Source organism: Halichoerus grypus, chromosome 15, assembly GCF_964656455.1.
Source record: "Halichoerus grypus chromosome 15, mHalGry1.hap1.1, whole genome shotgun sequence".
Taxonomy (NCBI): Eukaryota; Metazoa; Chordata; class Mammalia; order Carnivora; family Phocidae; genus Halichoerus; species Halichoerus grypus.
The window spans coordinates 37,906,672-37,932,058 of NC_135726.1; positions in this window are offsets into that span (position 1 = coordinate 37,906,672).

A 25,387-nucleotide genomic window follows, 5' to 3' on the forward strand; every position below is an offset into this window, starting at 1 on the left:
TGAGACTCAGGCCCCAGCAAAGGCAAGACAAGACTCCCGGTGTGTTTCATTTAGCTAGCACAGTGGCCCTACTTTTGCATGGAAGTCTAATCGCTAGCATTCTAACTCGAAGAAACAACAGTGTACAGAAACAGAGTTTCAGCTTCCGACGACCTCTCTGTGGGAGGAAGCAGTTTAGGGTGTAGTGTGGGTGAGAGTCACGGGACTGGTGCCATTTCGTAAAATCGGGGTAGAGACAGGCCCGTACAAATGGCAGCTCACAAATCAAATCATGGTTATGGGGCTAGTAGCGCTGCCCCCGCGGAGCGTGCAGGCTGAAATTCAGCCACCTAACTCGAAGGAAAAACTCGGTACAGAATCCGTGCTTCAGCGAAAACAGCCGCTCCTGAGGGTGGAAGCATTTTGTTGTGTGCGTGCTTGAGAGCACAGCTAGGGAGTCCAAAACTTTTACGAGTGAGACTCAGGCCCAAGGAAAAGGCAGGACAAGACTCCCCGTGTCTTCGATTAAGCTAGCACTGCGGCCCTACCTTTGCATGGAAGTCGAATAACTAGCGTTCTAACTCGAAGAAACAACAGTGTAGAGAAACAGTGTTTTAGCTTCCGACGACCTCTCTGTGCGAGGAAGCAGTTGAGCGTGTACTGTGGGTGAGAGCCTGCGGATGGGTTCCATTTCGTAAAATCCGGGTAGAGACAGGCCGGTACAGAAGGCAGCTCACAAATCACACCATCGTTTCGGGGCTAGCAGCGTTGCCCCTGAGGCTCGTGCAGGCTGAAAGTCAGTGACCTAACTCGAAGGAAAAACTCGGTAGAGAATCCGTGCTTCATTGAAAACAGCCGCTCCTGAGGGTGGAAGCATTTTGTTGTGTACGTGCGTGAGAGGACTGCAAGGGAGACCAAAGCTTTTTACGAGTGAGACTCAAACCCCATCAAAGGGCAGGACAAGACTCCCGGTGTGTATGAGTTAGCTAGCACAGCGGCCCTGCTTTTGCATAGAAGTCTAATCGCTAGGATTCTAACTCGAAGAAACAACAGTGTACAGAAACACTGTTTTATCTTCCGACGACCTCTCTATGGGAGGAAGCCGTTTAGGGTGTACTGTGGGTGAGAGCCTGGGGATGAGTTCCATTTCGTAAAATCGGTGTAGCGGCAGGCCGGTACAGAAGGCAGCTCACAAATCACATCATCGTTATGGGGCTAGTAGCGTTGCCCCAGGGGACGGTGCAGGCTGAAAGTCAGCCACCTAACTCCAAGGAAAAACTCGCTAGAGAATCCGTGCTTCAGCAAAAACAGCCGCTCCTGAGGGTGGAAGCATTTTGTTGTGTGCGTGCGTGAGAACACTGCAAGGGAGTCTAAAGCTCTTACGAGTGAGACTCAGGCCCCACCAAAAGGCAGGACAAGACTCCCGGTGTGTTTGACCTAGCATGCACTGCGGCCTTACTTTTGCATTGAAGTCTAATCGGTAGCGTTCTAACTCGAACAAACAACAGTGTACAGAAACAGTGTTTTAGCTTCCGACGATCTCTCTGTGGGAGGAAGCAGTTTAGGGTGTACTGTGTGTGAGAGCCTGGGGATGGGCTCCATTTCGTAAAATCGTGGTAGAGACAGGCCGGAACAGAAGGCAGCTCACAAATCACATCATGTTTATGGGGCTAGTAGCGTGGCCACGAGGGAGCGTTCAGGCGGAAAGTCAGCCACCTAACACGAAGGAAACCTCGGTAGATAATCCGTGCTTCAGCGACAACAGCCGCTCCTGAGGGCGGAAGCATTTCTTTGTGTGCGTGCGTGAGAGCACTGAAAGGGATTCCAAACTTTTTCACGAGTGAGACTCAGGCCCCAGCCAAAGGCAGAACACTCCCCGTGTCTTTGATTAAGCTAGCACTGCGGCCCTACCTTTGCATGGAAGTCGAATAACTAGCGTTCTAACTCGAAGAAACAACAGTGTACAGAAACAGTGTTTTAGCTTCCGACGACCTCTCTGTGGGAGGAAGCAGTTTAGCGTGTACTGTGGGTGAGAGCCTGCGGATGGGTTCCATTTCGTAAAATCGGGGTAGAGACAGGCCAGTACAGAAGGCAGCTCACAAATCACACCATCGTTTCGGGGCTAGCAGCGTTGCCCCTGAGGCTCGTGCAGGCTGAAAGTCAGCGACCTAACTCGAAGGAAAAACTCCATAGAGAATCCGTGCTTCATTGAAAACAGCCGCTCCTGAGGGTGGAAGCATTCTGTTGTGTACGTGCGTGAGAGCACTGCAAGGGAGACCAAAGCTTTTTACGAGTGAGACTCAAACCCCATCAAAGGGGAGGACAAGAGTCCCGGGGTGTATGATTTAGCTAGCACAGCGGCCCTACTTCTGCATAGAAGTCTAATCGCTAGAATTCTAACTCGAAGTAACAACCGTGTACAGAAACACTGTTTTATCTTCCGACGACCTCTCTGTGGGAGGAAGCCGTTTAGGGTGTACTGTGGGTGAGAGCCTGGGGATGAGTTCCATTTCGTAAAATCGGGGTAGAGACAGGACCGTACAAATGGCAGCTCACAAATCGAATCATGGTTATGGGGCTAGTAGCATTGCCCCGGGGGTGCGTGCAGCCTGAAAGCCAGCCACCAAACTCGAAGGAAAAACTCGGTAGAGGATCTGTGCTTCATTAAAAATAGCCACTCCTGAGGGTGGAAGCATTTTGTTGTGTGCATGCGTGAGAGCACTGCAAGGGAGTCCAAAGCCCTTTACGAGGGAGACTCAGGCCCCAGCCAAGGCAAGGCAAGACTCCCGGTGTGTATGATTTACCTAGCACAGCGGCCCTACTTTTGCATAGGAGTCTAATCGCTAGAATTCTAACTCGAAGAAACAACAGTGTATAGAAACACTGTTTTATCTTCCGACGACCTCTCTATGGGAGGAAGCCGTTTAGGGTGTACTGTGGGTGAGAGCCTGGGGATGAGTTCCAGTTCGTAAAATCGGGGCAGAGACAGGCCGGAACAGAAGGCAGCTCACAAATCACATCATGGTTATGGGGTTAGTAGCGTTGCCCCAGGGGACCGTGCAGGCTGAAAGTCAGCCACCTAACTCGAAGGAAAAACTCGCTAGAGAATCCGTGCTTCGGCGAAAAAAGCCGCTCCTGAGGGTGGAAGCATTTTGTTGTGTGCGTGCGTGAGAGCACTGCAAGGGAGTCTAAAGCTCTTACGAGTGAGACTCAGGCCCCACCAAAAGGCAGGACAAGACTCCCGGTGTGTTTGACCTAGCATGCACTGCGGCCCTACTTTTGCATAGAAGTCTAATCGGTAGGGTTCTAACTCGAACAAACAACAGTGTACAGAAACAGGGTTTTAGCTTCCAATGACCTCTCTGTGGGAGGAAGCAGTTTAGGGTTTAGTTTGGGTGAGAGCCACGGGACTGGTTCCAGTTCGTAAAATCGGGGTAGAGACAGGTCGGTACAGAAGGCAGCTCACAAATCACATCATGGTTATGGGGCTAGTAGCATTGCCCCGGGGGTGCGTGCAGCCTGAACACCAGCCACCTAACTCGAAGGAAAAACTCGGTAGAGGATCTGTGCTTCATTGAAAACAGCCGCTCCTGAGGGTGGAAGCATTTTGTTGTGTGCATGCGTGAGAGCACTGCAAGGGAGTCCAAAGCTCTTTACGAGTGAGACTCAGGCCCCAGCAAAGGCAAGACAAGACTCCCAGTGTGTTTCATTTAGCTAACACAGTGGCCCTACTTTTGCATGGAAGTCTAATCGCTAGCATTCTAACTCGAAGAAACAACAGTGGACAGAAACAGTGTTTTAGCTTCTAACGACCTCTCTGTGGGAGGAAGCAGTTTAGGGTGTAGTGTGGGTGAGAGTCACGGGACTGGTGCCATTTCGTAAAATCGGGGTAGAGACAGGCCCGTACAAATGGCAGCTCACAAATCAAATCATGGTTATGGGGCTAGTAGCATTGCCCCGGCGGTGCGTGCAGGGTGAAAGCCATTCACCTAACTCGAAGGAGAAACTCGGTAGAGGATCTGTGCTTCATTAAAAACAGCCGCTCCTGAGGGTGGAAGCATTTTGTTGTGTGCATGCGTGAGAGCACTGCAAGGCAGTCCAAAGCTCTTTACGAGTGAGACTCAGGCCCCAGCCAAGGCAAGGCAAGACTCCCGGTGTGTATGATTTAGCTAGCAGAGCGGCCCTACTTTTGCATAGAAGTCTAATCGCTAGGATTCTAACTCGAAGAAACAACAGTGTAGCAAAACAGTGTTTTAGCTTCCGACGACCTCTTTGTGCGAGGAAGCCGTTTAGGGTGTAGTGTGGATGAGAGTCACGGGACTGGTGCCATTTCGTAAAATCGGGGTAGAGACAGGCCCGTACAAATGGCAGCTCACAAATCAAATCATGGTTATGGGGCTAGTAGCGCTGCCCCCGCGGAGCGTGCAGGCTGAAATTCCGCCCCCTAACTCGAAGGAAAAACTCGGTACAGAATCCGTGCTTCAGTGAAAACAGCCGCTCCTGAGGGTGGAAGCATTTTGTTGTGTGCGTGTGTGCGATCACTGTAAGGGAGTACAAAGCTTTTTACGAGTGAGACTCAGGCCGCAGCAAAAGGTAGGACAAGACTCCCCGTGTTTTTGTTTTAGATAGCACTGCGGCCCTACTTTTCCATGGAAATCTAATCGCAAGCGTTCCAACTGGAAGAAAGAAGAGTGTACAGAAACAGTGTTTTAGCTTCCAAAGACCTCTCTGTGCGAGGAAGCTGTTTAGGGTATAGTGTGGATGAGAGTCACGGGACATGTGCCATTTCGTAAAATCGGGGTAGAGACAGGCCCGTACGAATGGCAGCTCACAAATCAAATCATGGTTATGGGGCTAGTAGCATTGCCCCGGGGGTGCATGCAGCCTGAAAGCCAGCCACCTAACTCGAAGGAAAAACTCGGTAGAGAATCTGTGCTTCATTAAAAACAGCCGCTCCTGAGGGTGGAAGCATTTTGTTGTGTGCATGCTTGAGAGCACTGCAAGGGAGTCCAAAGCTCTTTACGAGGGAGACTCAGGCCCCAGCAAAGGCAAGACAAGATTCCCGGTGTGTATGATTTAGCTAGCACAGCGGCCCTACTTTTGCATAGAAGTCTAATCGCTAGAATTCTAACTCGAAGAAACAACAGTGTACAGAAACACTGTTTTATCATCCGATGACCTGTCTGTGGGAGGAAGCCGTTTAGGGTGTAGTGTGCGTGAGAGCCACGGGACTGGTTCCATTTTGTAAAATCAGGGTAGAGACAGGCCGGTACAGAAGGCAGCAGACAAATTCCATCATGGTTATGGGGCTAGTAGCGTTGCCCCAGGGGACAGTGCAGGCTGAAAGTCAGCCACCTAACAGGAAGGAAACCTCGGTAGAGAATCCGTGCTTCAGCGACAACAGCCGCTCCTGAGATCGGAATCATTTTGTTGTGTGTGTGCGTGAGAGCACTGAAAGGGATTCCAAACCTTTTCACGAGTGAGACTCAGGCCCCAGCAAAAGGCAGAACAACACTCCCCATGTGTTTGACTAAGCTAGCACAGCGGCCCTACTTTTGCATTGAAGTCTAATCAATAGGGTTCTACTCGAACAAACAACAGTGTACAGAAACAGGGTTTTAGCTTCCAATGACCTCTCTGTGGGAGGAAGAAGTTTAGGGTTTAGTTTGGGTGAGAGCCACGGGACTGGTTCCATTTCGTAAAATCGGGGTAGAGACAGGTCGGTACAGAAGGCAGCTCACAAATCACATCATGGTTATGGGGCTAGTAGCATTGCCCCGGGGGTGCGTGCAGGCTGAAAGCGAGCCACCTAACTCGAAGGAAAAACTCGGTAGACGATCTGTGCTTCATTGAAAACAGCCGCTCCTGAGGGTGGAAGCATTTTGTTGTGTGCATGCGTGACAGCACTGCAAGGGAGTCCAAAGCTCTTTACGAGTGAGACTCAGGCCCCAGCAAAGGCAAGACAAGACTCCCGGTGTGTTTCATTTAGCTAGCACAGTGGCCCTACTTTTGCATGGAAGTCTAATCGCTAGCATTCTAACTCGAAGAAACAACAGTGTACAGAAACAGAGTTTCAGCTTCCGACGACCTCTCTGTGGGAGGAAGCAGTTTAGGGTGTAGTGTGGGTGAGAGTCACGGGACTGGTGCCATTTCGTAAAATCGGGGTAGAGACAGGCCCGTACAAATGGCAGCTCACAAATCAAATCATGGTTATGGGGCTAGTAGCGCTGCCCCCGCGGAGCGTGCAGGCTGAAATTCAGCCACCTAACTCGAAGGAAAAACTCGGTACAGAATCCGTGCTTCAGCGAAAACAGCCGCTCCTGAGGGTGGAAGCATTTTGTTGTGTGCGTGCTTGAGAGCACAGCTAGGGAGTCCAAAACTTTTACGAGTGAGACTCAGGCCCAAGGAAAAGGCAGGACAAGACTCCCCGTGTCTTCGATTAAGCTAGCACTGCGGCCCTACCTTTGCATGGAAGTCGAATAACTAGCGTTCTAACTCGAAGAAACAACAGTGTAGAGAAACAGTGTTTTAGCTTCCGACGACCTCTCTGTGCGAGGAAGCAGTTGAGCGTGTACTGTGGGTGAGAGCCTGCGGATGGGTTCCATTTCGTAAAATCCGGGTAGAGACAGGCCGGTACAGAAGGCAGCTCACAAATCACACCATCGTTTCGGGGCTAGCAGCGTTGCCCCTGAGGCTCGTGCAGGCTGAAAGTCAGTGACCTAACTCGAAGGAAAAACTCGGTAGAGAATCCGTGCTTCATTGAAAACAGCCGCTCCTGAGGGTGGAAGCATTTTGTTGTGTACGTGCGTGAGAGGACTGCAAGGGAGACCAAAGCTTTTTACGAGTGAGACTCAAACCCCATCAAAGGGCAGGACAAGACTCCCGGTGTGTATGAGTTAGCTAGCACAGCGGCCCTCCTTTTGCATAGAAGTCTAATCGCTAGGATTCTAACTCGAAGAAACAACAGTGTACAGAAACACTGTTTTATCTTCCGACGACCTCTCTATGGGAGGAAGCCGTTTAGGGTGTACTGTGGGTGAGAGCCTGGGGATGAGTTCCATTTCGTAAAATCGGTGTAGCGGCAGGCCGGTACAGAAGGCAGCTCACAAATCACATCATCGTTATGGGGCTAGTAGCGTTGCCCCAGGGGACGGTGCAGGCTGAAAGTCAGCCACCTAACTCCAAGGAAAAACTCGCTAGAGAATCCGTGCTTCAGCAAAAACAGCCGCTCCTGAGGGTGGAAGCATTTTGTTGTGTGCGTGCGTGAGAACACTGCAAGGGAGTCTAAAGCTCTTACGAGTGAGACTCAGGCCCCACCAAAAGGCAGGACAAGACTCCCGGTGTGTTTGACCTAGCATGCACTGCGGCCTTACTTTTGCATTGAAGTCTAATCGGTAGCGTTCTAACTCGAACAAACAACAGTGTACAGAAACAGTGTTTTAGCTTCCGACGATCTCTCTGTGGGAGGAAGCAGTTTAGGGTGTACTGTGTGTGAGAGCCTGGGGATGGGCTCCATTTCGTAAAATCGTGGTAGAGACAGGCCGGAACAGAAGGCAGCTCACAAATCACATCATGTTTATGGGGCTAGTAGCGTGGCCACGAGGGAGCGTTCAGGCGGAAAGTCAGCCACCTAACACGAAGGAAACCTCGGTAGATAATCCGTGCTTCAGCGACAACAGCCGCTCCTGAGGGCGGAAGCATTTCTTTGTGTGCGTGCGTGAGAGCACTGAAAGGGATTCCAAACTTTTTCACGAGTGAGACTCAGGCCCCAGCCAAAGGCAGAACACTCCCCCTGTCTTTGATTAAGCTAGCACTGCGGCCCTACCTTTGCATGGAAGTCGAATAACTAGCGTTCTAACTCGAAGAAACAACAGTGTACAGAAACAGTGTTTTAGCTTCCGACGACCTCTCTGTGGGAGGAAGCAGTTTAGCGTGTACTGTGGGTGAGAGCCTGCGGATGGGTTCCATTTCGTAAAATCGGGGTAGAGACAGGCCAGTACAGAAGGCAGCTCACAAATCACACCATCGTTTCGGGGCTAGCAGCGTTGCCCCTGAGGCTCGTGCAGGCTGAAAGTCAGCGACCTAACTCGAAGGAAAAACTCCATAGAGAATCCGTGCTTCATTGAAAACAGCCGCTCCTGAGGGTGGAAGCATTCTGTTGTGTACGTGCGTGAGAGCACTGCAAGGGAGACCAAAGCTTTTTACGAGTGAGACTCAAACCCCATCAAAGGGGAGGACAAGAGTCCCGGGGTGTATGATTTAGCTAGCACAGCGGCCCTACTTCTGCATAGAAGTCTAATCGCTAGAATTCTAACTCGAAGTAACAACCGTGTACAGAAACACTGTTTTATCTTCCGACGACCTCTCTGTGGGAGGAAGCCGTTTAGGGTGTACTGTGGGTGAGAGCCTGGGGATGAGTTCCATTTCGTAAAATCGGGGTAGAGACAGGACCGTACAAATGGCAGCTCACAAATCGAATCATGGTTATGGGGCTAGTAGCATTGCCCCGGGGGTGCGTGCAGCCTGACAGCCAGGCACCAAACTCGAAGGAAAAACTCGGTAGAGGATCTGTGCTTCATTAAAAACAGCCACTCCTGAGGGTGGAAGCATTTTGTTGTGTGCATGCGTGAGAGCACTGCAAGGGAGTCCAAAGCCCTTTACGAGTGAGACTCAGGCCCCAGCCAAGGCAAGGCAAGACTCCCGGTGTGTATGATTTACCTAGCACAGCGGCCCTACTTTTGCATAGGAGTCTAATCGCTAGAATTCTAACTCGAAGAAACAACAGTGTATAGAAACACTGTTTTATCTTCCGACGACCTCTCTATGGGAGGAAGCCGTTTAGGGTGTACTGTGGGTGAGAGCCTGGGGATGAGTTCCAGTTCGTAAAATCGGGGTAGAGACAGGCCGGAACAGAAGGCAGCTCACAAATCACATCATGGTTATGGGGTTAGTAGCGTTGCCCCAGGGGACCGTGCAGGCTGAAAGTCAGCCACCTAACTCGAAGGAAAAACTCACTAGAGAATCCGTGCTTCAGCGAAAACAGCCGCTCCTGAGGGTGGAAACATTTTGTTGTGTGTGTGCGTGAGAGCACTGCAAGGGAGTCTAAAGCTCTTACGAGTGAGACTCAGGCCCCACCAAAAGGCAGGACAAGACTCCCGGTGTGTTTGACCTAGCATGCACTGCGGCCCTACTTTTGCATAGAAGTCTAATCGGTAGGGTTCTAACTCAAACAAACAACAGTGTACAGAAACAGGGTTTTAGCTTCCAATGACCTCTCTGTGGGAGGAAGCAGTTTAGGGTTTAGTTTGGGTGAGAGCCACGGGACTGGTTCCAGTTCGTAAAATCGGGGTAGAGACAGGTCGGTACAGAAGGCAGCTCACAAATCACATCATGGTTATGGGGCTAGTAGCATTGCCCCGGGGGTGCGTGCAGCCTGAACACCAGCCACCTAACTCGAAGGAAAAACTCGGTAGAGGATCTGTGCTTCATTGAAAACAGCCGCTCCTGAGGGTGGAAGCATTTTGTTGTGTGCATGCGTGAGAGCACTGCAAGGGAGTCCAAAGCTCTTTACGAGTGAGACTCAGGCCCCAGCAAAGGCAAGACAAGACTCCCAGTGTGTTTCATTTAGCTAACACAGGGGCCCTACTTTTGCATGGAAGTCTAATCGCTAGCATTCTAACTCGAAGAAACAACAGTGGACAGAAACAGTGTTTTAGCTTCTAACGACCTCTCTGTGGGAGGAAGCAGTTTAGGGTGTAGTGTGGGTGAGAGTCACGGGACTGGTGCCATTTTGTAAAATCGGGGTAGAGACAGGCCCGTACAAATGGCAGCTCACAAATCAAATCATGGTTATGGGGCTAGTAGCATTGCCCTGGCGGTGCGTGCAGGGTGAAAGCCATTCACCTAACTCGAAGGAGAAACTCGGCAGAGGATCTGTGCTTCATTAAAAACAGCCGCTCCTGAGGGTGGAAGCATTTTGTTGTGTGCATGCGTGAGAGCACTGCAAGGGAGTCCAAAGCTCTTTACGAGTGAGACTCAGGCCCCAGCCAAGGCAAGGCAAGACTCCCGGTGTGTATGATTTAGCTAGCAGAGCGGCCCTACTTTTGCATAGAAGTCTAATCGCTAGGATTCTAACTCGAAGAAACAACAGTGTAGCAAAACAGTGTTTTAGCTTCCGACGACCTCTTTGTGCGAGGAAGCCGTTTAGGGTGTAGTGTGGATGAGAGTCACGGGACTGGTGCCATTTCGTAAAATCGGGGTAGAGACAGGCCCGTACAAATGGCAGCTCACAAATCAAATCATGGTTATGGGGCTAGTAGCGCTGCCCCCGCGGAGCGTGCAGGCTGAAATTCCGCCCCCTAACTCGAAGGAAAAACTCGGTACAGAATCCGTGCTTCAGTGAAAACAGCCGCTCCTGAGGGTGGAAGCATTTTGTTGTGTGCGTGTGTGCGATCACTCTAAGGGAGTACAAAGCTTTTTACGAGTGAGACTCAGGCCGCAGCAAAAGGTAGGACAAGACTCCCCGTGTTTTTGTTTTAGATAGCACTGCGGCCCTACTTTTCCATGGAAATCTAATCGCAAGCGTTCCAACTGGAAGAAAGAAGAGTGTACAGAAACAGTGTTTTAGCTTCCAAAGACCTCTCTGTGCGAGGAAGCTGTTTAGGGTATAGTGTGGATGAGAGTCACGGGACTTGTGCCATTTCGTAAAATCGGGGTAGAGACAGGCCCGTACGAATGGCAGCTCACAAATCAAATCATGGTTATGGGGCTAGTAGCATTGCGCCGGGGGTGCATGCAGCCTGAAAGCCAGCCACCTAACTCGAAGGAAAAACTCGGTAGAGAATCTGTGCTTCATTAAAAACAGCCGCTCCTGAGGGTGGAAGCATTTTGTTGTGTGCATGCTTGAGAGCACTGCCACGGAGTCCAAAGCTCTTTACGAGGGAGACTCAGGCCCCAGCAAAGGCAAGACAAGATTCCCGGTGTGTATGATTTAGCTAGCACAGCGGCCCTACTTTTGCATAGAAGTCTAATCGCTAGAATTCTAACTCGAAGAAACAACAGTGTACAGAAACACTGTTTTATCATCCGATGACCTGTCTGTGGGAGGAAGCCGTTTAGGGTGTAGTGTGCGTGAGAGCCACGGGACTGGTTCCATTTTGTAAAATCAGGGTAGAGACAGGCCGGTACAGAAGGCAGCAGACAAATTCCATCATGGTTATGGGGCTAGTAGCGTTGCCCCAGGGGACCGTGCAGGCTGAAAGTCAGCCACCTAACAGGAAGGAAACCTCGGTAGAGAATCCGTGCTTCAGCGACAACAGCCGCTCCTGAGATCGGAATCATTTTGTTGTGTGTGTGCGTGAGAGCACTGAAAGGGATTCCAAACCTTTTCACGAGTGAGACTCAGGCCCCAGCAAAAGGCAGAACAACACTCCCCATGTGTTTGACTAAGCTAGCACAGCGGCCCTACTTTTGCATTGAAGTCTAATCAATAGGGTTCTACTCGAACAAACAACAGTGTACAGAAACAGGGTTTTAGCTTCCAATGACCTCTCTGTGGGAGGAAGAAGTTTAGGGTTTAGTTTGGGTGAGAGCCACGGGACTGGTTCCATTTCGTAAAATCGGGGTAGAGACAGGTCGGTACAGAAGGCAGCTCACAAATCACATCATGGTTATGGGGCTAGTAGCATTGCCCCGGGGGTGCGTGCAGGCTGAAAGCGAGCCACCTAACTCGAAGGAAAAACTCGGTAGACGATCTGTGCTTCATTGAAAACAGCCGCTCCTGAGGGTGGAAGCATTTTGTTGTGTGCATGCGTGACAGCACTGCAAGGGAGTCCAAAGCTCTTTACGAGTGAGACTCAGGCCCCAGCAAAGGCAAGACAAGACTCCCGGTGTGTTTCATTTAGCTAGCACAGTGGCCCTACTTTTGCATGGAAGTCTAATCGCTAGCATTCTAACTCGAAGAAACAACAGTGTACAGAAACAGAGTTTCAGCTTCCGACGACCTCTCTGTGGGAGGAAGCAGTTTAGGGTGTAGTGTGGGTGAGAGTCACGGGACTGGTGCCATTTCGTAAAATCGGGGTAGAGACAGGCCCGTACAAATGGCAGCTCACAAATCAAATCATGGTTATGGGGCTAGTAGCGCTGCCCCCGCGGAGCGTGCAGGCTGAAATTCAGCCACCTAACTCGAAGGAAAAACTCGGTACAGAATCCGTGCTTCAGCGAAAACAGCCGCTCCTGAGGGTGGAAGCATTTTGTTGTGTGCGTGCTTGAGAGCACAGCTAGGGAGTCCAAAACTTTTACGAGTGAGACTCAGGCCCAAGGAAAAGGCAGGACAAGACTCCCCGTGTCTTCGATTAAGCTAGCACTGCGGCCCTACCTTTGCATGGAAGTCGAATAACTAGCGTTCTAACTCGAAGAAACAACAGTGTAGAGAAACAGTGTTTTAGCTTCCGACGACCTCTCTGTGCGAGGAAGCAGTTGAGCGTGTACTGTGGGTGAGAGCCTGCGGATGGGTTCCATTTCGTAAAATCCGGGTAGAGACAGGCCGGTACAGAAGGCAGCTCACAAATCACACCATCGTTTCGGGGCTAGCAGCGTTGCCCCTGAGGCTCGTGCAGGCTGAAAGTCAGTGACCTAACTCGAAGGAAAAACTCGGTAGAGAATCCGTGCTTCATTGAAAACAGCCGCTCCTGAGGGTGGAAGCATTTTGTTGTGTACGTGCGTGAGAGGACTGCAAGGGAGACCAAAGCTTTTTACGAGTGAGACTCAAACCCCATCAAAGGGCAGGACAAGACTCCCGGTGTGTATGAGTTAGCTAGCACAGCGGCCCTCCTTTTGCATAGAAGTCTAATCGCTAGGATTCTAACTCGAAGAAACAACAGTGTACAGAAACACTGTTTTATCTTCCGACGACCTCTCTATGGGAGGAAGCCGTTTAGGGTGTACTGTGGGTGAGAGCCTGGGGATGAGTTCCATTTCGTAAAATCGGTGTAGCGGCAGGCCGGTACAGAAGGCAGCTCACAAATCACATCATCGTTATGGGGCTAGTAGCGTTGCCCCAGGGGACGGTGCAGGCTGAAAGTCAGCCACCTAACTCGAAGGAAAAACTCGCTAGAGAATCCGTGCTTCAGCAAAAACAGCCGCTCCTGAGGGTGGAAGCATTTTGTTGTGTGCGTGCGTGAGAACACTGCAAGGGAGTCTAAAGCTCTTACGAGTGAGACTCAGGCCCCACCAAAAGGCAGGACAAGACTCCCGGTGTGTTTGACCTAGCATGCACTGCGGCCTTACTTTTGCATTGAAGTCTAATCGGTAGCGTTCTAACTCGAACAAACAACAGTGTACAGAAACAGTGTTTTAGCTTCCGACGATCTCTCTGTGGGAGGAAGCAGTTTAGGGTGTACTGTGTGTGAGAGCCTGGGGATGGGCTCCATTTCGTAAAATCGTGGTAGAGACAGGCCGGAACAGAAGGCAGCTCACAAATCACATCATGTTTATGGGGCTAGTAGCGTGGCCACGAGGGAGCGTTCAGGCGGAAAGTCAGCCACCTAACACGAAGGAAACCTCGGTAGATAATCCGTGCTTCAGCGACAACAGCCGCTCCTGAGGGCGGAAGCATTTCTTTGTGTGCGTGCGTGAGAGCACTGAAAGGGATTCCAAACTTTTTCACGAGTGAGACTCAGGCCCCAGCCAAAGGCAGAACACTCCCCCTGTCTTTGATTAAGCTAGCACTGCGGCCCTACCTTTGCATGGAAGTCGAATAACTAGCGTTCTAACTCGAAGAAACAACAGTGTACAGAAACAGTGTTTTAGCTTCCGACGACCTCTCTGTGGGAGGAAGCAGTTTAGCGTGTACTGTGGGTGAGAGCCTGCGGATGGGTTCCATTTCGTAAAATCGGGGTAGAGACAGGCCAGTAGAGAAGGCAGCTCACAAATCACACCATCGTTTCGGGGCTAGCAGCGTTGCCCCTGAGGCTCGTGCAGGCTGAAAGTCAGCGACCTAACTCGAAGGAAAAACTCCATAGAGAATCCGTGCTTCATTGAAAACAGCCGCTCCTGAGGGTGGAAGCATTCTGTTGTGTACGTGCGTGAGAGCACTGCAAGGGAGACCAAAGCTTTTTACGAGTGAGACTCAAACCCCATCAAAGGGGAGGACAAGAGTCCCGGGGTGTATGATTTAGCTAGCACAGCGGCCCTACTTCTGCATAGAAGTCTAATCGCTAGAATTCTAACTCGAAGTAACAACCGTGTACAGAAACACTGTTTTATCTTCCGACGACCTCTCTGTGGGAGGAAGCCGTTTAGGGTGTACTGTGGGTGAGAGCCTGGGGATGAGTTCCATTTCGTAAAATCGGGGTAGAGACAGGACCGTACAAATGGCAGCTCACAAATCGAATCATGGTTATGGGGCTAGTAGCATTGCCCCGGGGGTGCGTGCAGCCTGACAGCCAGGCACCAAACTCGAAGGAAAAACTCGGTAGAGGATCTGTGCTTCATTAAAAACAGCCACTCCTGAGGGTGGAAGCATTTTGTTGTGTGCATGCGTGAGAGCACTGCAAGGGAGTCCAAAGCCCTTTACGAGTGAGACTCAGGCCCCAGCCAAGGCAAGGCAAGACTCCCGGTGTGTATGATTTACCTAGCACAGCGGCCCTACTTTTGCATAGGAGTCTAATCGCTAGAATTCTAACTCGAAGAAACAACAGTGTATAGAAACACTGTTTTATCTTCCGACGACCTCTCTATGGGAGGAAGCCGTTTAGGGTGTACTGTGGGTGAGAGCCTGGGGATGAGTTCCAGTTCGTAAAATCGGGGTAGAGACAGGCCGGAACAGAAGGCAGCTCACAAATCACATCATGGTTATGGGGTTAGTAGCGTTGCCCCAGGGGACCGTGCAGGCTGAAAGTCAGCCACCTAACTCGAAGGAAAAACTCACTAGAGAATCCGTGCTTCAGCGAAAACAGCCGCTCCTGAGGGTGGAAGCATTTTGTTGTGTGTGTGCGTGAGAGCACTGCAAGGGAGTCTAAAGCTCTTACGAGTGAGACTCAGGCCCCACCAAAAGGCAGGACAAGACTCCCGGTGTGTTTGACCTAGCATGCACTGCGGCCCTACTTTTGCATAGAAGTCTAATCGGTAGGGTTCTAACTCAAACAAACAACAGTGTACAGAAACAGGGTTTTAGCTTCCAATGACCTCTCTGTGGGAGGAAGCAGTTTAGGGTTTAGTTTGGGTGAGAGCCACGGGACTGGTTCCAGTTCGTAAAATCGGGGTAGAGACAGGTCGGTACAGAAGGCAGCTCACAAATCACATCATGGTTATGGGGCTAGTAGCATTGCCCCGGGGGTGCGTGCAGCCTGAACACCAGCCACCTAACTCGAAGGAAAAACTCGGTAGAGGATCTGTGCTTCATTGAAAACAGCCGCTCCTGAGGGTGGAAGCATTTTGTTGTGTGCATGCGTGAGAGCACTGCAAGGGAGTCCAAAGCTCTTTACGAGTGAGACTCAGGCCCCAGCAAAGGCAAGACAAGACTCCCAGTGTGTTTCATTTAGCTAACACAGGGGCCCTACTTTTGCATGGAAGTCTAATCGCTAGCATTCTAACTCGAAGAAACAACAGTGGACAGAAACAGTGTTTTAGCTTCTAACGACCTCTCTGTGGGAGGAAGCAGTTTAGGGTGTAGTGTGGGTGAGAGTCACGGGACTGGTGCCATTTTGTAAAATCGGGGTAGAGACAGGCCCGTACAAATGGCAGCTCACAAATCAAATCATGGTTATGGGGCTAGTAGCATTGCCCTGGCGGTGCGTGCAGGGTGAAAGCCATTCACCTAACTCGAAGGAGAAACTCGGCAGAGGATCTGTGCTTCATTAAAAACAGCCGCTCCTGAGGGTGGAAGCATTTTGTTGTGTGCATGCGTGAGAGCACTGCAAGGGAGTCCAAAGCTCTTTACGAGTGAGACTCAGGCCCCAGCCAAGGCAAGGCAAGACTCCCGGTGTGTATGATTTAGCTAGCAGAGCGGCCCTACTTTTGCATAGAAGTCTAATCGCTAGGATTCTAACTCGAAGAAACAACAGTGTAGCAAAACAGTGTTTTAGCTTCCGACGACCTCTTTGTGCGAGGAAGCCGTTTAGGGTGTAGTGTGGATGAGAGTCACGGGACTGGTGCCATTTCGTAAAATCGGGGTAGAGACAGGCCCGTACAAATGGCAGCTCACAAATCAAATCATGGTTATGGGGCTAGTAGCGCTGCCCCCGCGGAGCGTGCAGGCTGAAATTCCGCCCCCTAACTCGAAGGAAAAACTCGGTACAGAATCCGTGCTTCAGTGAAAACAGCCGCTCCTGAGGGTGGAAGCATTTTGTTGTGTGCGTGTGTGCGATCACTCTAAGGGAGTACAAAGCTTTTTACGAGTGAGACTCAGGCCGCAGCAAAAGGTAGGACAAGACTCCCCGTGTTTTTGTTTTAGATAGCACTGCGGCCCTACTTTTCCATGGAAATCTAATCGCAAGCGTTCCAACTGGAAGAAAGAAGAGTGTACAGAAACAGTGTTTTAGCTTCCAAAGACCTCTCTGTGCGAGGAAGCTGTTTAGGGTATAGTGTGGATGAGAGTCACGGGACTTGTGCCATTTCGTAAAATCGGGGTAGAGACAGGCCCGTACGAATGGCAGCTCACAAATCAAATCATGGTTATGGGGCTAGTAGCATTGCGCCGGGGGTGCATGCAGCCTGAAAGCCAGCCACCTAACTCGAAGGAAAAACTCGGTAGAGAATCTGTGCTTCATTAAAAACAGCCGCTCCTGAGGGTGGAAGCATTTTGTTGTGTGCATGCTTGAGAGCACTGCAAGGGAGTCCAAAGCTCTTTACGAGGGAGACTCAGGCCCCAGCAAAGGCAAGACAAGATTCCCGGTGTGTATGATTTAGCTAGCACAGCGGCCCTACTTTTGCATAGAAGTCTAATCGCTAGAATTCTAACTCGAAGAAACAACAGTGTACAGAAACACTGTTTTATCATCCGATGACCTGTCTGTGGGAGGAAGCCGTTTAGGGTGTAGTGTGCGTGAGAGCCACGGGACTGGTTCCATTTTGTAAAATCGGGGTAGAGACAGGCCGGTACAGAAGGCAGCAGACAAATTCCATCATGGTTATGGGGCTAGTAGCGTTGCCCCAGGGGACCGTGCAGGCTGAAAGTCAGCCACCTAACAGGAAGGAAACCTCGGTAGAGAATCCGTGCTTCAGCGACAACAGCCGCTCCTGAGATCGGAATCATTTTGTTGTGTGTGTGCGTGAGAGCACTGAAAGGGATTCCAAACCTTTTCACGAGTGAGACTCAGGCCCCAGCAAAAGGCAGAACAACACTCCCCATGTGTTTGACTAAGCTAGCACAGCGGCCCTACTTTTGCATTGAAGTCTAATCAATAGGGTTCTACTCGAACAAACAACAGTGTACAGAAACAGGGTTTTAGCTTCCAATGACCTCTCTGTGGGAGGAAGAAGTTTAGGGTTTAGTTTGGGTGAGAGCCACGGGACTGGTTCCATTTCGTAAAATCGGGGTAGAGACAGGTCGGTACAGAAGGCAGCTCACAAATCACATCATGGTTATGGGGCTAGTAGCATTGCCCCGGGGGTGCGTGCAGGCTGAAAGCGAGCCACCTAACTCGAAGGAAAAACTCGGTAGACGATCTGTGCTTCATTGAAAACAGCCGCTCCTGAGGGTGGAAGCATTTTGTTGTGTGCATGCGTGACAGCACTGCAAGGGAGTCCAAAGCTCTTTACGAGTGAGACTCAGGCCCCAGCAAAGGCAAGACAAGACTCCCGGTGTGTTTCATTTAGCTAGCACAGTGGCCCTACTTTTGCATGGAAGTCTAATCGCTAGCATTCTAACTCGAAGAAACAACAGTGTACAGAAACAGAGTTTCAGCTTCCGACGACCTCTCTGTGGGAGGAAGCAGTTTAGGGTGTAGTGTGGGTGAGAGTCACGGGACTGGTGCCATTTCGTAAAATCGGGGTAGAGACAGGCCCGTACAAATGGCAGCTCACAAATCAAATCATGGTTATGGGGCTAGTAGCGCTGCCCCCGCGGAGCGTGCAGGCTGAAATTCAGCCACCTAACTCGAAGGAAAAACTCGGTACAGAATCCGTGCTTCAGCGAAAACAGCCGCTCCTGAGGGTGGAAGCATTTTGTTGTGTGCGTGCTTGAGAGCACAGCTAGGGAGTCCAAAACTTTTACGAGTGAGACTCAGGCCCAAGGAAAAGGCAGGACAAGACTCCCCGTGTCTTCGATTAAGCTAGCACTGCGGCCCTACCTTTGCATGGAAGTCGAATAACTAGCGTTCTAACTCGAAGAAACAACAGTGTAGAGAAACAGTGTTTTAGCTTCCGACGACCTCTCTGTGCGAGGAAGCAGTTGAGCGTGTACTGTGGGTGAGAGCCTGCGGATGGGTTCCATTTCGTAAAATCCGGGTAGAGACAGGCCGGTACAGAAGGCAGCTCACAAATCACACCATCGTTTCGGGGCTAGCAGCGTTGCCCCTGAGGCTCGTGCAGGCTGAAAGTCAGTGACCTAACTCGAAGGAAAAACTCGGTAGAGAATCCGTGCTTCATTGAAAACAGCCGCTCCTGAGGGTGGAAGCATTTTGTTGTGTACGTGCGTGAGAGGACTGCAAGGGAGACCAAAGCTTTTTACGAGTGAGACTCAAACCCCATCAAAGGGCAGGACAAGACTCCCGGTGTGTATGAGTTAGCTAGCACAGCGGCCCTCCTTTTGCATAGAAGTCTAATCGCTAGGATTCTAACTCGAAGAAACAACAGTGTACAGAAACACTGTTTTATCTTCCGACGACCTCTCTATGGGAGGAAGCCGTTTAGGGTGTACTGTGGGTGAGAGCCTGGGGATGAGTTCCATTTCGTAAAATCGGTGTAGCGGCAGGCCGGTACAGAAGGCAGCTCACAAATCACATCATCGTTATGGGGCTAGTAGCGTTGCCCCAGGGGACGGTGCAGGCTGAAAGTCAGCCACCTAACTCCAAGGAAAAACTCGCTAGAGAATCCGTGCTTCAGCAAAAACAGCCGCTCCTGAGGGTGGAAGCATTTTGTTGTGTGCGTGCGTGAGAACACTGCAAGGGAGTCTAAAGCTCTTACGAGTGAGACTCAGGCCCCACCAAAAGGCAGGACAAGACTCCCGGTGTGTTTGACCTAGCATGCACTGCGGCCTTACTTTTGCATTGAAGTCTAATCGGTAGCGTTCTAACTCGAACAAACAACAGTGTACAGAAACAGTGTTTTAGCTTCCGACGATCTCTCTGTGGGAGGAAGCAGTTTAGGGTGTACTGTGTGTGAGAGCCTGGGGATGGGCTCCATTTCGTAAAATCGTGGTAGAGACAGGCCGGAACAGAAGGCAGCTCACAAATCACATCATGTTTATGGGGCTAGTAGCGTGGCCACGAGGGAGCGTTCAGGCGGAAAGTCAGCCACCTAACACGAAGGAAACCTCGGTAGATAATCCGTGCTTCAGCGACAACAGCCGCTCCTGAGGGCGGAAGCATTTCTTTGTGTGCGTGCGTGAGAGCACTGAAAGGGATTCCAAACTTTTTCACGAGTGAGACTCAGGCCCCAGCCAAAGGCAGAACACTCCCCGTGTCTTTGATTAAGCTAGCACTGCGGCCCTACCTTTGCATGGAAGTCGAATAACTAGCGTTCTAACTCGAAGAAACAACAGTGTACGGAAACAGTGTTTTAGCTTCCGACGACCTCTCTGTGGGAGGAAGCAGTTTAGCGTGTACTGTGGGTGAGAGCCTGCGGATGGGTTCCATTTCGTAAAATCGGGGTAGAGACAGGCCAGTACAGAAGGCAGCTCACAAATCACACCATCGTTTCGGGGCTAGCAGCGTTGCCCCTGAGGCTCGTGCAGGCTGAAAGTCAGCGACCTAACTCGAAGGAAAAACTCCATAGAGAATCCGTGCTTCATTGAAAACAGCCGCTCCTGAGGGTGGAAGCATTCTGTTGTGTACGTGCGTGAGAGCACTGCAAGGGAGACCAAAGCTTTTTACGAGTGAGACTCAAACCCCATCAAAGGGGAGGACAAGAGTCACGGGGTGTATGATTTAGCTAGCACAGCGGCCCTACTTCTGCATAGAAGTCTAATCGCTAGAATTCTAACTCGAAGTAACAACCGTGTACAGAAACACTGTTTTATCTTCCGACGACCTCTCTGTGGGAGGAAGCCGTTTAGGGTGTACTGTGGGTGAGAGCCTGGGGATGAGTTCCATTTCGTAAAATCGGGGTAGAGACAGGACCGTACAAATGGCAGCTCACAAATCGAATCATGGTTATGGGGCTAGTAGCATTGCCCCGGGGGTGCGTGCAGCCTGACAGCCAGGCACCAAACTCGAAGGAAAAACTCGGTAGAGGATCTGTGCTTCATTAAAAACAGCCACTCCTGAGGGTGGAAGCATTTTGTTGTGTGCATGCGTGAGAGCACTGCAAGGGAGTCCAAAGCCCTTTACGAGTGAGACTCAGGCCCCAGCCAGGGCAAGGCAAGACTCCCGGTGTGTATGATTTACCTAGCACAGCGGCCCTACTTTTGCATAGGAGTCTAATCGCTAGAATTCTAACTCGAAGAAACAACAGTGTATAGAAACACTGTTTTATCTTCCGACGACCTCTCTATGGGAGGAAGCCGTTTAGGGTGTACTGTGGGTGAGAGCCTGGGGATGAGTTCCAGTTCGTAAAATCGGGGTAGAGACAGGCCGGAACAGAAGGCAGCTCACAAATCACATCATGGTTATGGGGTTAGTAGCGTTGCCCCAGGGGACCGTGCAGGCTGAAAGTCAGCCACCTAACTCGAAGGAAAAACTCACTAGAGAATCCGTGCTTCAGCGAAAACAGCCGCTCCTGAGGGTGGAAGCATTTTGTTGTGTGCGTGCGTGAGAGCACTGCAAGGGAGTCTAAAGCTCTTACGAGTGAGACTCAGGCCCCACCAAAAGGCAGGACAAGACTCCCGGTGTGTTTGACCTAGCATGCAGTGCGGCCCTACTTTTGCATAGAAGTCTAATCGGTAGGGTTCTAACTCAAACAAACAACAGTGTACAGAAACAGGGTTTTAGCTTCCAATGACCTCTCTGTGGGAGGAAGCAGTTTAGGGTTTAGTTTGGGTGAGAGCCACGGGACTGGTTCCAGTTCGTAAAATCGGGGTAGAGACAGGTCGGTACAGAAGGCAGCTCACAAATCACATCATGGTTATGGGGCTAGTAGCATTGCCCCGGGGGTGCGTGCAGCCTGAACACCAGCCACCTAACTCGAAGGAAAAACTCGGTAGAGGATCTGTGCTTCATTGAAAACAGCCGCTCCTGAGGGTGGAAGCATTTTGTTGTGTGCATGCGTGAGAGCACTGCAAGGGAGTCCAAAGCTCTTTACGAGTGAGACTCAGGCCCCAGCAAAGGCAAGACAAGACTCCCAGTGTGTTTCATTTAGCTAACACAGTGGCCCTACTTTTGCATGGAAGTCTAATCGCTAGCATTCTAACTCGAAGAAACAACAGTGGACAGAAACAGTGTTTTAGCTTCTAACGACCTCTCTGTGGGAGGAAGCAGTTTAGGGTGTAGTGTGGGTGAGAGTCACGGGACTGGTGCCATTTCGTAAAATCGGGGTAGAGACAGGCCCGTACAAATGGCAGCTCACAAATCAAATCATGGTTATGGGGCTAGTAGCATTGCCCCGGCGGTGCGTGCAGGGTGAAAGCCATTCACCTAACTCGAAGGAGAAACTCGGTAGAGGATCTGTGCTTCATTAAAAACAGCCGCTCCTGAGGGTGGAAGCATTTTGTTGTGTGCATGCGTGAGAGCACTGCAAGGCAGTCCAAAGCTCTTTACGAGTGAGACTCAGGCCCCAGCCAAGGCAAGGCAAGACTCCCGGTGTGTATGATTTAGCTAGCAGAGCGGCCCTACTTTTGCATAGAAGTCTAATCGCTAGGATTCTAACTCGAAGAAACAACAGTGTAGCAAAACAGTGTTTTAGCTTCCGACGACCTCTTTGTGCGAGGAAGCCGTTTAGGGTGTAGTGTGGATGAGAGTCACGGGACTGGTGCCATTTCGTAAAATCGGGGTAGAGACAGGCCCGTACAAATGGCAGCTCACAAATCAAATCATGGTTATGGGGCTAGTAGCGCTGCCCCCGCGGAGCGTGCAGGCTGAAATTCCGCCCCCTAACTCGAAGGAAAAACTCGGTACAGAATCCGTGCTTCAGTGAAAACAGCCGCTCCTGAGGGTGGAAGCATTTTGTTGTGTGCGTGTGTGCGATCACTGTAAGGGAGTACAAAGCTTTTTACGAGTGAGACTCAGGCCGCAGCAAAAGGTAGGACAAGACTCCCCGTGTGTTTGTTTTAGATAGCACTGCGGCCCTACTTTTCCATGGAAATCTAATCGCAAGCGTTCCAACTGGAAGAAAGAAGAGTGTACAGAAACAGTGTTTTAGCTTCCAAAGACCTCTCTGTGCGAGGAAGCTGTTTAGGGTATAGTGTGGATGAGAGTCACGGGACTTGTGCCATTTCGTAAAATCGGGGTAGAGACAGGCCCGTACGAATGGCAGCTCACAAATCAAATCATGGTTATGGGGCTAGTAGCATTGCCCCGGGGGTGCATGCAGCCTGAAAGCCAGCCACCTAACTCGAAGGAAAAACTCGGTAGAGAATCTGTGCTTCATTAAAAACAGCCGCTCCTGAGGGTGGAAGCATTTTGTTGTGTGCATGCTTGAGAGCACTGCAAGGGAGTCCAAAGCTCTTTACGAGGGAGACTCAGGCCCCAGCAAAGGCAAGACAAGATTCCCGGTGTGTATGATTTAGCTAGCACAGCGGCCCTACTTTTGCATAGAAGTCTAATCGCTAGAATTCTAACTCGAAGAAACAACAGTGTACAGAAACACTGTTTTATCATCCGATGACCTGTCTGTGGGAGGAAGCCGTTTAGGGTGTAGTGTGCGTGAGAGCCACGGGACTGGTTCCATTTTGTAAAATCGGGGTAGAGACAGGCCGGTACAGAAGGCAGGAGACAAATCCCATCATGGTTATGGGGCTAGTAGCGTTGCCCCAGGGGACCGTGCAGGCTGAAAGTCAGCCACCTAACAGGAAGGAAACCTCGGTAGAGAATCCGTGCTTCAGCGACAACAGCCGCTCCTGAGATCGGAATCATTTTGTTGTGTGTGTGCGTGAGAGCACTGAAAGGGATTCCAAACCTTTTCACGAGTGAGACTCAGGCCCCAGCAAAAGGCAGAACAACACTCCCCATGTGTTTGACTAAGCTAGCACAGCGGCCCTACTTTTGCATTGAAGTCTAATCAATAGGGTTCTACTCGAACAAACAACAGTGTACAGAAACAGGGTTTTAGCTTCCAATGACCTCTCTGTGGGAGGAAGAAGTTTAGGGTTTAGTTTGGGTGAGAGCCACGGGACTGGTTCCATTTCGTAAAATCGGGGTAGAGACAGGTCGGTACAGAAGGCAGCTCACAAATCACATCATGGTTATGGGGCTAGTAGCATTGCCCCGGGGGTGCGTGCAGGCTGAAAGCGAGCCACCTAACTCGAAGGAAAAACTCGGTAGACGATCTGTGCTTCATTGAAAACAGCCGCTCCTGAGGGTGGAAGCATTTTGTTGTGTGCATGCGTGACAGCACTGCAAGGGAGTCCAAAGCTCTTTACGAGTGAGACTCAGGCCCCAGCAAAGGCAAGACAAGACTCCCGGTGTGTTTCATTTAGCTAGCACAGTGGCCCTACTTTTGCATGGAAGTCTAATCGCTAGCATTCTAACTCGAAGAAACAACAGTGTACAGAAACAGAGTTTCAGCTTCCGACGACCTCTCTGTGGGAGGAAGCAGTTTAGGGTGTAGTGTGGGTGAGAGTCACGGGACTGGTGCCATTTCGTAAAATCGGGGTAGAGACAGGCCCGTACAAATGGCAGCTCACAAATCAAATCATGGTTATGGGGCTAGTAGCGCTGCCCCCGCGGAGCGTGCAGGCTGAAATTCAGCCACCTAACTCGAAGGAAAAACTCGGTACAGAATCCGTGCTTCAGCGAAAACAGCCGCTCCTGAGGGTGGAAGCATTTTGTTGTGTGCGTGCTTGAGAGCACAGCTAGGGAGTCCAAAATTTTACGAGTGAGACTCAGGCCCAAGGAAAAGGCAGGACAAGACTCCCCGTGTCTTCGATTAAGCTAGCACTGCGGCCCTACCTTTGCATGGAAGTCGAATAACTAGCGTTCTAACTCGAAGAAACAACAGTGTAGAGAAACAGTGTTTTAGCTTCCGACGACCTCTCTGTGCGAGGAAGCAGTTGAGCGTGTACTGTGGGTGAGAGCCTGCGGATGGGTTCCATTTCGTAAAATCCGGGTAGAGACAGGCCGGTACAGAAGGCAGCTCACAAATCACACCATCGTTTCGGGGCTAGCAGCGTTGCCCCTGAGGCTCGTGCAGGCTGAAAGTCAGTGACCTAACTCGAAGGAAAAACTCGGTAGAGAATCCGTGCTTCATTGAAAACAGCCGCTCCTGAGGGTGGAAGCATTTTGTTGTGTACGTGCGTGAGAGGACTGCAAGGGAGACCAAAGCTTTTTACGAGTGAGACTCAAACCCCATCAAAGGGCAGGACAAGACTCCCGGTGTGTATGAGTTAGCTAGCACAGCGGCCCTGCTTTTGCATAGAAGTCTAATCGCTAGGATTCTAACTCGAAGAAACAACAGTGTACAGAAACACTGTTTTATCTTCCGACGACCTCTCTATGGGAGGAAGCCGTTTAGGGTGTACTGTGGGTGAGAGCCTGGGGATGAGTTCCATTTCGTAAAATCGGTGTAGCGGCAGGCCGGTACAGAAGGCAGCTCACAAATCACATCATCGTTATGGGGCTAGTAGCGTTGCCCCAGGGGACGGTGCAGGCTGAAAGTCAGCCACCTAACTCCAAGGAAAAACTCGCTAGAGAATCCGTGCTTCAGCAAAAACAGGCGCTCCTGAGGGTGGAAGCATTTTGTTGTGTGCGTGCGTGAGAACACTGCAAGGGAGTCTAAAGCTCTTACGAGTGAGACTCAGGCCCCACCAAAAGGCAGGACAAGACTCCCGGTGTGTTTGACCTAGCATGCACTGCGGCCTTACTTTTGCATTGAAGTCTAATCGGTAGCGTTCTAACTCGAACAAACAACAGTGTACAGAAACAGTGTTTTAGCTTCCGACGATCTCTCTGTGGGAGGAAGCAGTTTAGGGTGTACTGTGTGTGAGAGCCTGGGGATGGGCTCCATTTCGTAAAATCGTGGTAGAGACAGGCCGGAACAGAAGGCAGCTCACAAATCACATCATGTTTATGGGGCTAGTAGCGTGGCCACGAGGGAGCGTTCAGGCGGAAAGTCAGCCACCTAACACGAAGGAAACCTCGGTAGATAATCCGTGCTT